Raw genomic sequence first — 12,598 nt, 5'->3', positions numbered from 1 at the left:
GTTCCCCTTTCCCTAAATCAGCCCCAGCCAGCAGACACCCTCTTGTCCCAGGGGATTTAAGCAGTTCCTTCATGCTGGGGGGCTTCCAGTGGGCTGGAATAACTTTCTCAGGGGATAGGGGTGAACTGGTTTATCTTCCTGCACTTTTAACCCCACAGTAGCTCAGTACCACAGCCACTCACTCCCAGCATCCCCCATGTGGGGATGGAAATGGGAAAGAAAAGGGTAACTTTTTGGGTTGAGATAAGAACAGCTTAGCAATTAATACAAAAAATTATAATGCTAATGAAGAGAGAGAAATAAAACCAGGAGAAACAAGTGATACCCAGTCCAGTCGCCCACCCCCTGCTGTCACAGCATCTTTACACTCTGGTTGTATTTCTCAACGTGAGCTTTGTTAGTGGTCCAAGAATTTCCCACCCTTTGGCAGCAGTCCTGGTGCAGCTCCTGGGATTGCAGCTCCTCCCAGGCCTGGGATGATGTAGGGCTGTTGGACACCTCCCCACATGGGTTCAGCCTCTGGGTTGTGCATCCCAGCCAATGTTACAGACCCTGAAGGGCTCAGGGAAGGCTTGTGCAACCTCATGGCATAGATTTACATCCCGGGATTTCAGAGGTGTGACCCCCATGGCAGAGCTCTGCGCTCGTGTCCCAGGCAGCCCCCGCTCCAGCACGGCAATGCAGCCCCTTCCCACCAGGATAACTCTGTGTTTGAGCAAACCAAGCCAGCTTGTCCTTTTGCTTTGTTTGCCACTGGGATGAGCCCTCAGTTCTCACTCAGGCCTTTTCCTGGAGCTTTTTCCCCATCTCTGGATGAAGACCATGCCACTCACCCAGCCTAGCAGACACACAAACAGGAACTCTGATTTCAGCATTCCTGCAGAACAGACATTGTCTGGTCATGGACAAGATGGGAATTCAGGCATCCTCCACTGACAGAGATCTGGGACAAAACTCTTCATTTTTACATAAAAGAAAGGGCTGTGAACCTATGCAGTGCTCCTGGCCCTGCCAGCGCTGCATTGGCACCCTGACAGACACAGCTCCTCTTGGGATGGCACACCCAGCCTGGAGAAGGGTCCTGTGTCCTGTGGAATGGTGAGTGCTCCCAGCAGGAATCCCAAGGGATCAGAACACAGATTATCCTCCTGCAGCTCCCAGGCTGAGCCCAAGGCACCTCATTGGGCTCTGCATTCCTTTTCTGTCCTGACCTCAGATGCAGGAGATCCTTCAGGCAGGAAAGAGATGGAAGCAGGGAAATGGGAGAGAACACTGCTTTAACTGGGACTTTGAAAGTTTAAAAGGGAACACGGGCATGCTGGAAACAGATTGCACAAATCTGACCAGATCCTGTAGGTGAGTGAAGTCAGACAGTCCCTGTGGCAAGGGGAAGACCCAAGTGCTGAAGGAAATGGGAGACCAAGTCTGTCTTAGAAGCAGGGATGGTTTAGTGGCACAGCTACAAAACAGGATGGAAGGATATTTGGGCAAGGTACTCAGTGGATGCTCCAGCTGTCCTTTTAGTGACAATCACAGTGCCAGTCCCACGGTTTTTAAGTGGAATGATGACCCCCTGCAGATCCCTCGCTATGCTTGCAGAGGTCAGGAGGGGATCCATCCTCCATCCTCCCCCAGCTGCTCCATCCTCAGTGCCCGTGGCTTCTGCAGCCAGAGCTGGGGCAGCATCGAGGCACTCCCAGGGCACAGCAGATGTGATCCTGCTCCCAGTGCCGATCATTCTTATGACATCCTCCTTCTGCTGGGGCCTGTGAGAGGCTTTCTAGGGCAGGAGCACACGTCACATCACCTGCTGAAGTTGTGTTCTGTGGGACAGCTGGCAGGTGAGCGGCTCCTGCTGCCCTGCCCTGCTCTCACTGTTCCCTCAGTGCCTCTGGAAAAGGCACTTCCACCCTGGGTGCTCTCCCAGAGGTGCTGCTGCCTCTGCAGCCCAGCCAGGAGCTGGTGGCATTTCATGTTTCTTCCCAAACTATCCGGGATTTTTACTGTCTCTCATCAAATTCCTGTTTGTCACTGGTGTGAGGTTATCACATTTGTTATTTTATCAAGATAACAAAACCTCCCCAACCAAACAGCATCACAGTCTCTGGTTCCAGCTGAGATATCTCCATAAAGCACAGCCCCTCCCTGGAAAACCTGCTTTTCCCAGAAACTTCCCCAGCATCCCAGCCCCAATGTAGAAGCAGTATTTGCAATAATAATCAAACCTATAGCAAACATCATTATTAACAGCTTGCCAGTGAGCAGAAATAATTACAGGTAATTGCTCTGTGGACAGCCAAGCAGGGAACACCATTTCCTCCGTGCTAAACGGGAAACACAAGCAGGGAAAGAAAAGCAACAAAGGGCAAAAGTTGTTGTTGAAGGCTACAAAATGAGGAGAGACGCCCGCTCTGACTCTACAGCACCTCCTGCTTGGCTGGCCTTGTGCAGGGGCCCGAGCCCACAGCTCCAGGAGCATTCCCGAGGCTGGGATCACAGCTGGGTGTATTTGTCACCGTGCCCCTGTGTCCTGCCCGCAGCAGGACGTGGCACCCCGGTGTTGCCCTGTCCCTTGGCTGGGACTCGGCCATGCACGCCCGGCTGCTCCGGAGGGTCACGATGAGCTGGTGGCAGCTCGGGGCGCCACGGGGAGCGGATTGTGCAAATGAGGACATCCGCTTTAATGGCATTCCAGGATTTTTAGTCAAATTTAATTACCTTCCTCCTTCCCCCTCTCTGCGCCTGTCCCTGATCAAATTAAAACAAACAACCCCCAGCAGAGTGTTTGTGACAGGAGTCGTGTTGGAGACTAATTAAAACCTGACGATTGTCACCGTGACGAGCCTGGCAGCGGCACGGGGACAGGGATAGGGACAGGGACAGGGACAGGGCAGGTGGCACGGGATGCGCCCCATGGCAGCTCATTATCCGACCCCCAGTCACGGCTCCTGCCCGTGCCACGGCTGGCGGGGAGGGACCTGCGGAGGGAACATGGGCTCTCAATTACTTCTGCGATGATTTAATGGACTAATTAATGAAGCCATGCGGCACCTTCTCCGGGTGCTGTGGGTGAGCTCTGTGCGGGAGCTGCTGTGGAGCTGGGAGGGGACAGCGGGGCTCAGTGCCCTGTCACACGGCTGTCCCCTTCAGAGACATTGTCCTGGGCACACAGTGGCTCAGGCTGGTCCTGGGTGGGGACAGCAGGGCTCAGCGTCCTGTCACACGGCTGTCCCCTTCAGAGACATGGTCCTGGGCACACGGGGGCTCAGGCTGGTCCTGGCAGCTCCCCCAGCGCAGCCCAGTGTGGGTTCTGTGTTCCTGCCCTTCTCCCTCTTCCCAGCAAAGCTCCAGGTTCCACCTCGGTGTGGAGAAACCCCCTGAAAATTTTGCCTTTTCTCCTGTGTTTTCCAGCACCCATTTTGGCTCAGTCCCACTGAGGCTGAGTTGTCTGCTCTGGCTCCTGCTGCCCCAGCCACACAGGTCCAGCCGGGGTGGGGAGGATGGAGGGATGGATGTTTGCAGGCACTGCTTGAGCACTGGGAGGGAACAACCTCCGTGTGGTGAACCAGCTGTGACCCAACCCCTCGCAACCTCTTGTTATGGCATCGATGAAGTCACTAAATGATCCCTTGTTCATATTCCCGTAAATCAATAGGTCCTGGCGCTGTAACACACTGGCTGGTTCCAGTATTTTAGTTGGGATAGTCCTCAAGGGGAGCTGGGCTCGTTAATTAAATCCGTCTAATCAATCTGGCCTGGAAGGGCACCGGTTATTTATTCATCAGAGGCTGCACGGTGCAGCCCAGGCGATCTGAAAGGCAGTAAATAAACATGGGAATGAAAAGCTGAGGCAGCAGAGTTTGCCTGGGCCTGGGAGACTTCAGAGCTGGGTCAGATAAAATGGGATCACATGTTTAATTTAACAAAATCCAATAAAAAGTGCACCTGGATTGAACGAAATCCCTGGGATGGGGGAGCCGCCAGGGTCAGGGTGTGCTCAGGCCCTGCCCTCCCTGGAGAGCCCATCCGTGCCCACACACCAGGGACACCTTGGCGAGGGCAGCACCAGGCTCAGGCTGGGCATTCCCAAAGCAGCTTCCCTTGGATTGTCCTGCTCAGCCTCCTGTGCTGCCCAGGAACCCACAGCACACCGGGGCTGACGTCCTCCTGGAAGTTAATTACAAAGAGAACCTTCCAGGAGCTGGGGAACAGGAAAATTTGGGCTGATGGATGAGAAAAGGAAGGAAGGTGATATATCACTTTTCAGCTGATGGTTTGTAGAATTGTTCCCTGCTCTAGTGTGAAATGCTGAGGGAGCTCAGCTGCTGGAGAGGGTGAGCTCCCTCCTGTCCCTCCCAAGCCTGGTTTTGCTGTTGGAAACCAGAGTTGTTTCAATATTGTTGTGAATGCAAAGACCTGCAAATCAGTGCTGAATAAAATATCACTGCTCTGAGTGGGCACGTCTGAACCCTTGGCATGTTGGGTTTGCTGTCTCTTGCAGCTTAAAGAGCTGAAATATCCCTTCTTCTGCCTTGGTTTTCATGCACAAGAACCTGGATTAACCTCCACAGTGTTGGAATTCCCTAAGAGCATTTCCAGAGTGAAGGCAGAGGGTTCCTGAGGAGTCAGGGCAGGAAGCCTCTGTCCAGCAGCCTCTGTGAGTTTTCACCAGGCCTGGAATGATGCTCCTGCTGCAGGCAGCGCCTGAGGGACTCGTGGGCTGACAGCACAGCTAAATACTGGGGGTGGCAGTGGGAATGCTGGCCAGGGACCCGCAGGGAGGACAGGAGGAAGATGAGGCATCACCGTGCCTGGGCAAAGAGACCTTCTTGCACCTCCTCAGGGGCTGAGGAAGAGACATTTGGAGTGGCTGAATGGGGAAGATGAGGAACACAAGCATGGGAAGAAGGGCTGGGGAAGAGCGTGGCAGACACTGCAGAGCAGAGAGCAGCTCTGGCTGGACCGTGGTTGGGGTTTGAGGCCGAGCCCCCCATGCACAGGAATGTTCAGAGCTGGGGTTTGCTCCCAGACACTTTCCTCACCCTTGGGTGACTCTCAGAGGGTGGTGGCTCCCCTGAGACACTGAGGGCAGAGGTGGGAGGAGGCCTTGGCAGTCCCGTGGGTGGCCTAAGCCAAAGTCCGCAGGGAAAAAGGTGATTCAACTATGGGTGGGTGCTGAGGCTGTCAGGGCACAGGATTAGCCTGTAAATCATAGTTAATGAACATGCAAAGTAGGGAGAAGGGTTTGTCCCACTGCTGCTCCCTTTCAATGTGAGAGCTCTGATTTGGATGTCATTTTGCCAAAGCTACAGACACCTTAACCTGGAAAACTTCTGCAAAGGGATGCTCGGCTCACATTTTGTGAGTGCACTGCCACCGAGGAACAAGAACCCCTTGGGGACATCTGCTGTGGAGGGGGACAACTCGAGAGAGGAGGAGGGCACCCTCAGCCTCTTCCTCCTCCTGTCTCCTGGTTCATCTGGCACAGCAGCATCACCCACAGCCCCAGCCGTGGGCAGGGTGGGACAGGTCCCTGCAGGGCCAGGGCAGAGCTCTGGGATTCCCCAGGGGGCCTTTGCTGGGGAGGCAGAGGCCAGACCTTTCTGAGCCCCCCACCCCCTCTCCAGCTCCTGCATCCCCCTGGGCTGGGCTGGTTCCTGTGGTACCTGCAGCTCTCCCCTTCTGCTTTCCTGGGAGCTTGTGATGGAGCTCTAATGACAGGAACAGACTGTTAAGTGGTTTCAGTCAGGAAGAAAGAAGCAGGGTTTGCATCCAGGTTTGGTCTGATCCAGGGTTTTTCTGAGCTGGTTTCTCCCCCTGCGTCCCAGACTCCCGGTGATTCCCCACGACCTCATTACTTCTGAGTTAACACAATACACTTGGCTGCTGGAAGATGCTTTATTAATTCTGGACTCATTCCCGAGGAGATGTGTCCTATCTAGAGACAAAATGCTTTTATCATGTGTCCCAAGATTCTGGCCAACCCCTTTGGTCTCCAGGCCTGCCAGGGGTGAGGATAGGAGCGCAAGGAACAATAAATACAAACTTTCAGACAGTTTTTCCTCTGGGGATCAGAAAGCCTAGACACATCTGCCTGAAGGGTGCCCTGGGCAGGGAGTGGGGAGGAGATAGTTCATCAGTGTCCCTGTAACAGCACAGGAGCTCTGTCCTGCTTCTGGGACAAACAGAGCACATTCCCCAGTGCAGCGCGTTCCCGAAATCCCTGAATGGAAAATCCATAGGCCTGGAAATGAGAGCATTTGTTCTCTGTCTCCATTGTTAGCTGGAGGAACAGCTAACAGAGTGTGTCTTCTCTGGGGGCTGCAGCGGGAAGACAGATGGTGAGAGGGACTCCAGCTGTCAGTCCCTGGAGATGTGTGGAGGAATCAGTGTTTAATATCTGATTTAGCGCTGCTCCCTCCTCAAGTCACCACTGTCCCCGGCTCTGAAAGTCGTGTGTGCTTCTGAGATGGTTAAATTAAACCTCACCCAGCCGAGGGAACGTGCTCAGCTCCTCAGAAATGTCAGCTGGCAGCTCGTCACCAGGAGCCAGTGGATCTGGGCTCACTCCCAGGGTCTGGGTGTCTGCCTCCTTCCCTTGCAGGGCAGAGTTACACTGGCTGGGGAGGATTGGCAGCCAAACCAAGCAGGCAGAAACAGCCATGAACAGCTTCTGGAAACAGGGGGGCTTTGGGGAGCACCCCTTCTCCAGGGCTGGCTGCAGAGTGGGGACAAGCCAAAGGGAGCCCTGCTTAGGGGACAGGCTGTGTTACCTGGGCAGGGGATACCGGAGAAGCAGAAACACTGGAGAGGAGGAGGAGGTGGAGGAAGAAGCAGACATTCCAGGAGAATCTCCATCTGTATGGAAAGGGAGTATGGTCCAGGGCTGTAACACATCCCAGATGAGGTGGGAAGGGCTCAGCAGAGCATGAGTCACTGCAGGGAGGGGAGAGCAGCTCTTTGATAAGATGTGAAGCAACTCCCTGTGGCTGCTTAATCTTCATTCACTGACTCTGCCAGCGCAGCCTTGCACAAGGCTTGGTGACCCCAGCATTCAACCCCGTCCCTTGGCTGCCCCACAGTCCTTGTGTCCCTCCTGGGCACGTGGCAGTGAGGTTCTGGTGCCCACAGAGGGAGAGAGAGCTGCCTGTAGGGTCAATCCAGATGAAGCTGCCCCTGGAGACTCCAGGAGGTTCTGTTTCCAGCACAGATAGGACCCATCCCATCCCATCCCATCCCATCCCATCCCATCCCATCCCATCCCATCCCATCCCATCCCAGGGCTCCCCCAGCCTCTGAACACTCTCAGTTTTCTCGCTCAGGTAACTCTCCCCCAGTATTTGGGCATTTCCCTCCCATCCTTCCAATCGTTCTTCCCTCCCGGTGACCCTCGTCTGTCCCAAACCGCTGCGGGTCTGTCCGTGTGTCCGGGCACGGCTCCCCGGTGGGTGCGTGTCCCTCTGTGAGTGTGGGTGCGGGTTTGTCTGTGGGTCTGTCCGTAAGTCTGGGTCTGTCCATGGCTGTGGGTCCATCCATGGGTCTGTCTGTGGGTGCGGGCCTGTCCATGGGCCTGTCTGTCTGTGGGTCCGTCCGTGGGTCTGTCCGTCCGTGGGTCTCTCCGTGGGTCTGTCCGTGGGTCCGTCTGTGTGTCCGTCCGTGTGTCCATCCGTGGGTCTGTCCGTGGGTGCAGGTCCGTGGGTCCATCCGTGTGCCCGTCCGTGTGTCCGTCCGTGTGTCCGTCCGTGGGCGCGGGTCCGTGTGTCCGTCTGTGTGTGGGTCCATGGGTCCGTCCGTGTGCCCGTCCGTGTGTCCGTCCGTGGGTCTGTCCGTGTGTCCGTCCGTGGGTGCGGGTCCGTGTGTCCGTCCGTGTGCCCATCCGTGTGTCCGTCCGTGGGTGCGGGTCCGTGTGTCCGTCTGTGTGTCCATCCGTGTGCCCGTCCGTGTGTCCGTCCGTGGGCGCGGGTCCGTGTGTCCGTCCGTGTACCCGTCCGTGGGTCCGTGTGTCCGTCCGTGGGTGCGGTCCGTGGGTCCATCCGTGTGTCCGTCCGTGTGTCCGTCCGTGTGCCCGTCCGTGTGTCTGTCCGTGGTGCGGTCCGTGTGTCCGTCCGTGGGTCTGTCCGTGTGTCCGTCCGTGTGCCCGTCCGTGCCGGTGCCGCCGCGCGGGGGCAGGCTCAGACCGCGGCAGGAGCGGGGCCGGGCTGCGGCCGCTCCGGGAATTCTCCGGGATGGAGGCGAAGCGCGGAGCGGGACAGCCCCGCGGGTGCGCTGTCCGCAGCGGGTCCTCCGGCTCTCCCGGCAGCGATGGGACAGCGAGCTCCGAACCGACCCCGGGCAGGGCTAAAGGGACCGAGTCCGCCGGGAATGGGCTCCCGGCTGCGAGGGGCTGGACTCGCAGGGTGCCAGCGCAGGGGAGGCACGGGCAGGATGGCCACACGAGCTGTGAGGGCACGAGTGGGTGCAGAGAGGGACCTGCACCGGGAGCAGGTCCCCAAACGGCTCCCGGGCTCTGTCTGAGCTGGGACTCTGTGTCTGTCCTGGAGCCAGCGCCAGGGCGATGGGGGTGGATGGCCACACCTGCAGATCCCACAGGCAAACACATCCAGAGGCACTCCCGTGGGTGTTTCTGGGGCCAGCACCAACTCCTGCCAAGAGCATCCTCTGCTGCGCTGTTTTCTCCCATCCTGTTTCCCAGCCCCCTCCCTCCCTGTCCTCTGTCCCACTGGAGACACCCGTGTGACAGTGGGGTCCTCGTGCCAGGGTGTGGGGCTGGCACAGGCCCCAGCTGCCACCACCATCCCTGCCTGCGCCGCCGTGGTTGCCGGGGCAATGGATGTGATGTGATAAACAGAGGGAAATGGGGATGACGCCAGCAGGGAAAGGGCAGAATGGATTTTATTTCACGTTTATTGAAGCGCAAATTGCCATAAGAACCAACTTCCTTGGGAGCAAACAAGGGAAGCTGAGACCCTCTGGGCTGCATAGTCTCTCTCCGGGCTCTGAAACAGCCTTTCAGCCAACATCCCTGGCCTGCTGCTTGAGCTGAGCTGTGGGTTTTCCATGGAATTGCCCATTTCCATTTGGATCTCAGAGTGTTTGGGAAGGATCAGGCTGGGATGGTCACAGCTGGGTGCCCTGCAGGGAGCTGCTCCCTCCTGCAGGATGCACCACTGGAGCAGCACGGGGGAGGAGATGGTGACCCCGAGGGCACAGGAGAGCTCTGCTGCCTCTGACCATGCTGGGAGGGGGCTCCAGCAGAAGTTATGACTGGTCTAACAGCAGATAAGGAATAAAAAAATCCCAGATTTTGCATCTACATTTGCGCAAGCTCTAGTGGTTGATGTATTTCCATCTCTTTCTCCCTCCTTCCTGGGCTGCAAGAGGCAGAGTTGGAGAGACAAGGAAGATGCTGAGGGGCTGGAGTGTGTCCAGGGAAGGGAACAAAGCTGGGGAAGGGTTGGGAGCAGCAGGAGTGGCTGAAGGAGCCAGGAGGGGCTCAGAGAAAAGGAGGCTCAGGGGGGACCTTCTTGCTCTGCACAGTTCCCTGACAGGAGGGCACAGCCAGGTCGGGATCAGGCTCTGCTCCCAGGGAATAGGGACAGGATGAGAGGAAACGGCCTCAAGCTGTGCCAGGGGAGGTTTTGGTTGGATATTGGGGATAATTTCTTCCCCAGAACGGTGGTGAGGCACTGAGGCTCCCCAGGGCAGTGGGAGTCTCCATCCCTGGAGGGATTTAACAGATGTCCTCTGGAAGAGTTACAGCACAGGAGTTTAGGGGAGATCAAGTGGCTCGGAGATGAATTTCCATCTGTAGGTAACAGTACCCCCCTGGGCTGGTGCTCTCCGTGCATCCGTGTGTGTCCCCAGCACAGCCCCCAGCACACAGATGGCTCCTGGCTGGAGCAGGGATGAGCCAGCCGTGGTAACGCTATCCTTGCTGCAGATGGAATTGCATTTACTGATCTTCAGACCCAGGAGGGCCCATGTAGAACTCTCTGCTCTGATCTGCAGGGAGGGGAGGGCTGCTCTGAGTGGGAAGGCCAGCGGGAAAATGAGCCAAGGAATGCTGATCCAGGTACCCCACTCCACGCAGCTCCTGCTGTCCTGCTTCCAGGCCATCCCACTGTGGGTGAAATGGAGAAGCCCTTGAGGAATGTTAAAGTGTCTACAGGAAATACCTGAAACTCTGTGCAGCAGGAAATGGAAGTGGAGGAGGTTGAGTGGCCGTGAGGGCCGGGACACTGGCCCAGAGCATCCTCAGTCTGCTGTGGCTGAGGATGTGGAGGGAAAGGGATTATCCACGACTTGTGAAACAAAGGAAAAAAGTTTCCTTTAAGAGAAGGGGAAAGATTCTCTGCACTCACTCACAGTATCCCCGGTTGGATAATCCCTGAGGAGAGGGAAATGTGTTGCTGGTGCCGATGGGGATCATTTGTGGGTGAAGTTATTGGTGGTTTATGTTTCCACTCAGCTGGATGAGAGCAGAAATCCATGGAGAAATGGAGGCAGAGGCCAGGAGACTTGGCTGGGCATCTCTTGCCCATGCCCCACTTTGTAAGGCCCTATTCCCAGGTCAGTGCTCTCCCCCTGATCCCTGTTCCTGCCATCCCAATGGATGGATGAGCTTGGAAGTGGCTCCAGCCTGCCCAGGACACGTCCCACAGGCACCACCAGAATCCTGTCTCCACACATGTCCAGCTCTTCTGGCCACCAGACCCCTTTGAGACCCTCTGGGGAGAACAGACCGGTGCCTTGGGAGGAGGAGGAGGAGGAAGAGGAAGGGCAGGAAGAGGAGGAGGAGGGCAGCAGGGTGAGGACACACATCTGCTGCTGGGAGCCTGTTGGGAACTGAGCACCCCCTCACCCTCTGCTCTCCTCATCAGTGACGAACACGTGCACCAAGGGCCACCGCAATGAAATATATATTTATAACAATCATCATTATTATTCTTTCATCAATTTTCTCTCCCGTGGATGGAGCCTGGCAGAGACTTCAGAGCAGGCAGAACTGCTAAAGCAGAAAGTAATGGTGCCCCCAGGACGAATAAACGGAGCACTTCAAACCAGCAGATGCTGCGGAAAGCCCCAGCGCAGGAAATATCTGCGGAATGAATCGGGAGCTTTATGGAGCTCGGGATGAGGGGCTGTAGGAAAGTTCACCAGCCCAGGAGGGGAAGGAAATAGGGAGGACCAAGAGCTGGCACCTCCTAGTGTGGGTCTGGCAGCTCAGGGTGTGGGTACTGCTGTGGGATGGAGTCCCTTGATTGTTTAGGGTCTGACATCAGCCCTGATAGGAGAGACAAGCAGTTCCCTGCTCGTGGTGCCCCAAATCACCTGTGCAGGAACCAGCAGTTCAGTGAAACCCCAGGAAAAGGTGAGGGGTACAGGCTCAGCCCTGAGGAAGGAGGGAGTGGGCTCTGACAGGGAGAGGAGCTGAGGAGCAATGGCTGCAGCAGCATCCTGGGGACAATGGGAGGCCCCTGCTCCTGCCCCTCCTCACACTCTGCAGCTCCACTGACACCCACACCCCAGCTCCGGTTTGGGGAGCCCTGGGCAGGGCCTCAGGAGATGGCACCCAAAGGACAGATGGTATCACTGCTGTGCACAGCCACTGCCACCACTGCTGGCCAGTGCCAGGAAAACAAAATCAATAAATTAAAAGAAACAAGATTGCTGTCCTGAAAAGCCTTCAGACTCAGGCAATCCAGCAACAGATGGGACAAAGGCATTCCTGCATGTGCTGCTGAGGTTTGGCACGTGTCTCCTAGTTCCAGGTTGTTGTTTTTTTTTATAGTACATCATAAAATAATGTTCTATATTCTATATATTTTTATGGGCGGCAGGAGAGCAGTAGAGGGCAGGGACGGCAGGAGGCTGGCCAGGAGGAGGGAGGCTGGGGGAAAGAGTCTCCAGAGGAGCACCAAGGTGGGCAAGTGCCCTGGGGGCAGGGTCTGGCCTGGGGCAGAGGTAGGGGAGGGATGGGTCAGGTTCAGCATGGTCAGAGCAGAGCAGGGGGAGGGAGGGATGGCTGGAGAGGGGCACTGCCCAGTCAGCTTTGCCCAGTGGGATGTGAGAGGAAATCCTGTGCTGTGGGCTGGGATGAGGCTGTCCCCTCCTGCAGCAAGAGCTGAGACATCCAGGGACTCATCCCCATGCTGGGTGCTGCGTTGTTCACAGCCAGCAAAGCACAGAGGGATGGAAAGCTCTGACAAACTGCCCTCAGCCCGGCCCTCAGCTCCCTCTGAGATGGACATAGGTGGGACTGCTGCTGCCCGGCTCCGGCAGGGAGGATACACAGCATGGAGGAGGTGGCACCATGGCATCAGGGTGATGGCACCATGGCATAGAAGAGATGGCACCATGGCCATGGAGGAGATGGCACCATGGCATCAGGGTGATGGCACCATGGCACAGAGGAGATGGCACCATGGCATCAGGGTGATGGCACCATGGACAAACCCCTGGCTTTAGCCTGAGGGCACAGGAGACTGACCTTTCCCAGACAGCCGCCCCTTGGTGGCTGAGGGAACATGAACCAGTGACAGCCAGACCTGAAAATGGGTTTTCAGGAAGTAAAATATTTCTGGGGGTCGAAGAGCAA

Source organism: Taeniopygia guttata, chromosome 4A, assembly GCF_048771995.1.
Source record: "Taeniopygia guttata chromosome 4A, bTaeGut7.mat, whole genome shotgun sequence".
NCBI classification, from domain to species: Eukaryota; Metazoa; Chordata; class Aves; order Passeriformes; family Estrildidae; genus Taeniopygia; species Taeniopygia guttata.
The sequence above is the reverse complement of the archived record's forward strand: the minus strand, read 5'-3'. Positions refer to the sequence as shown.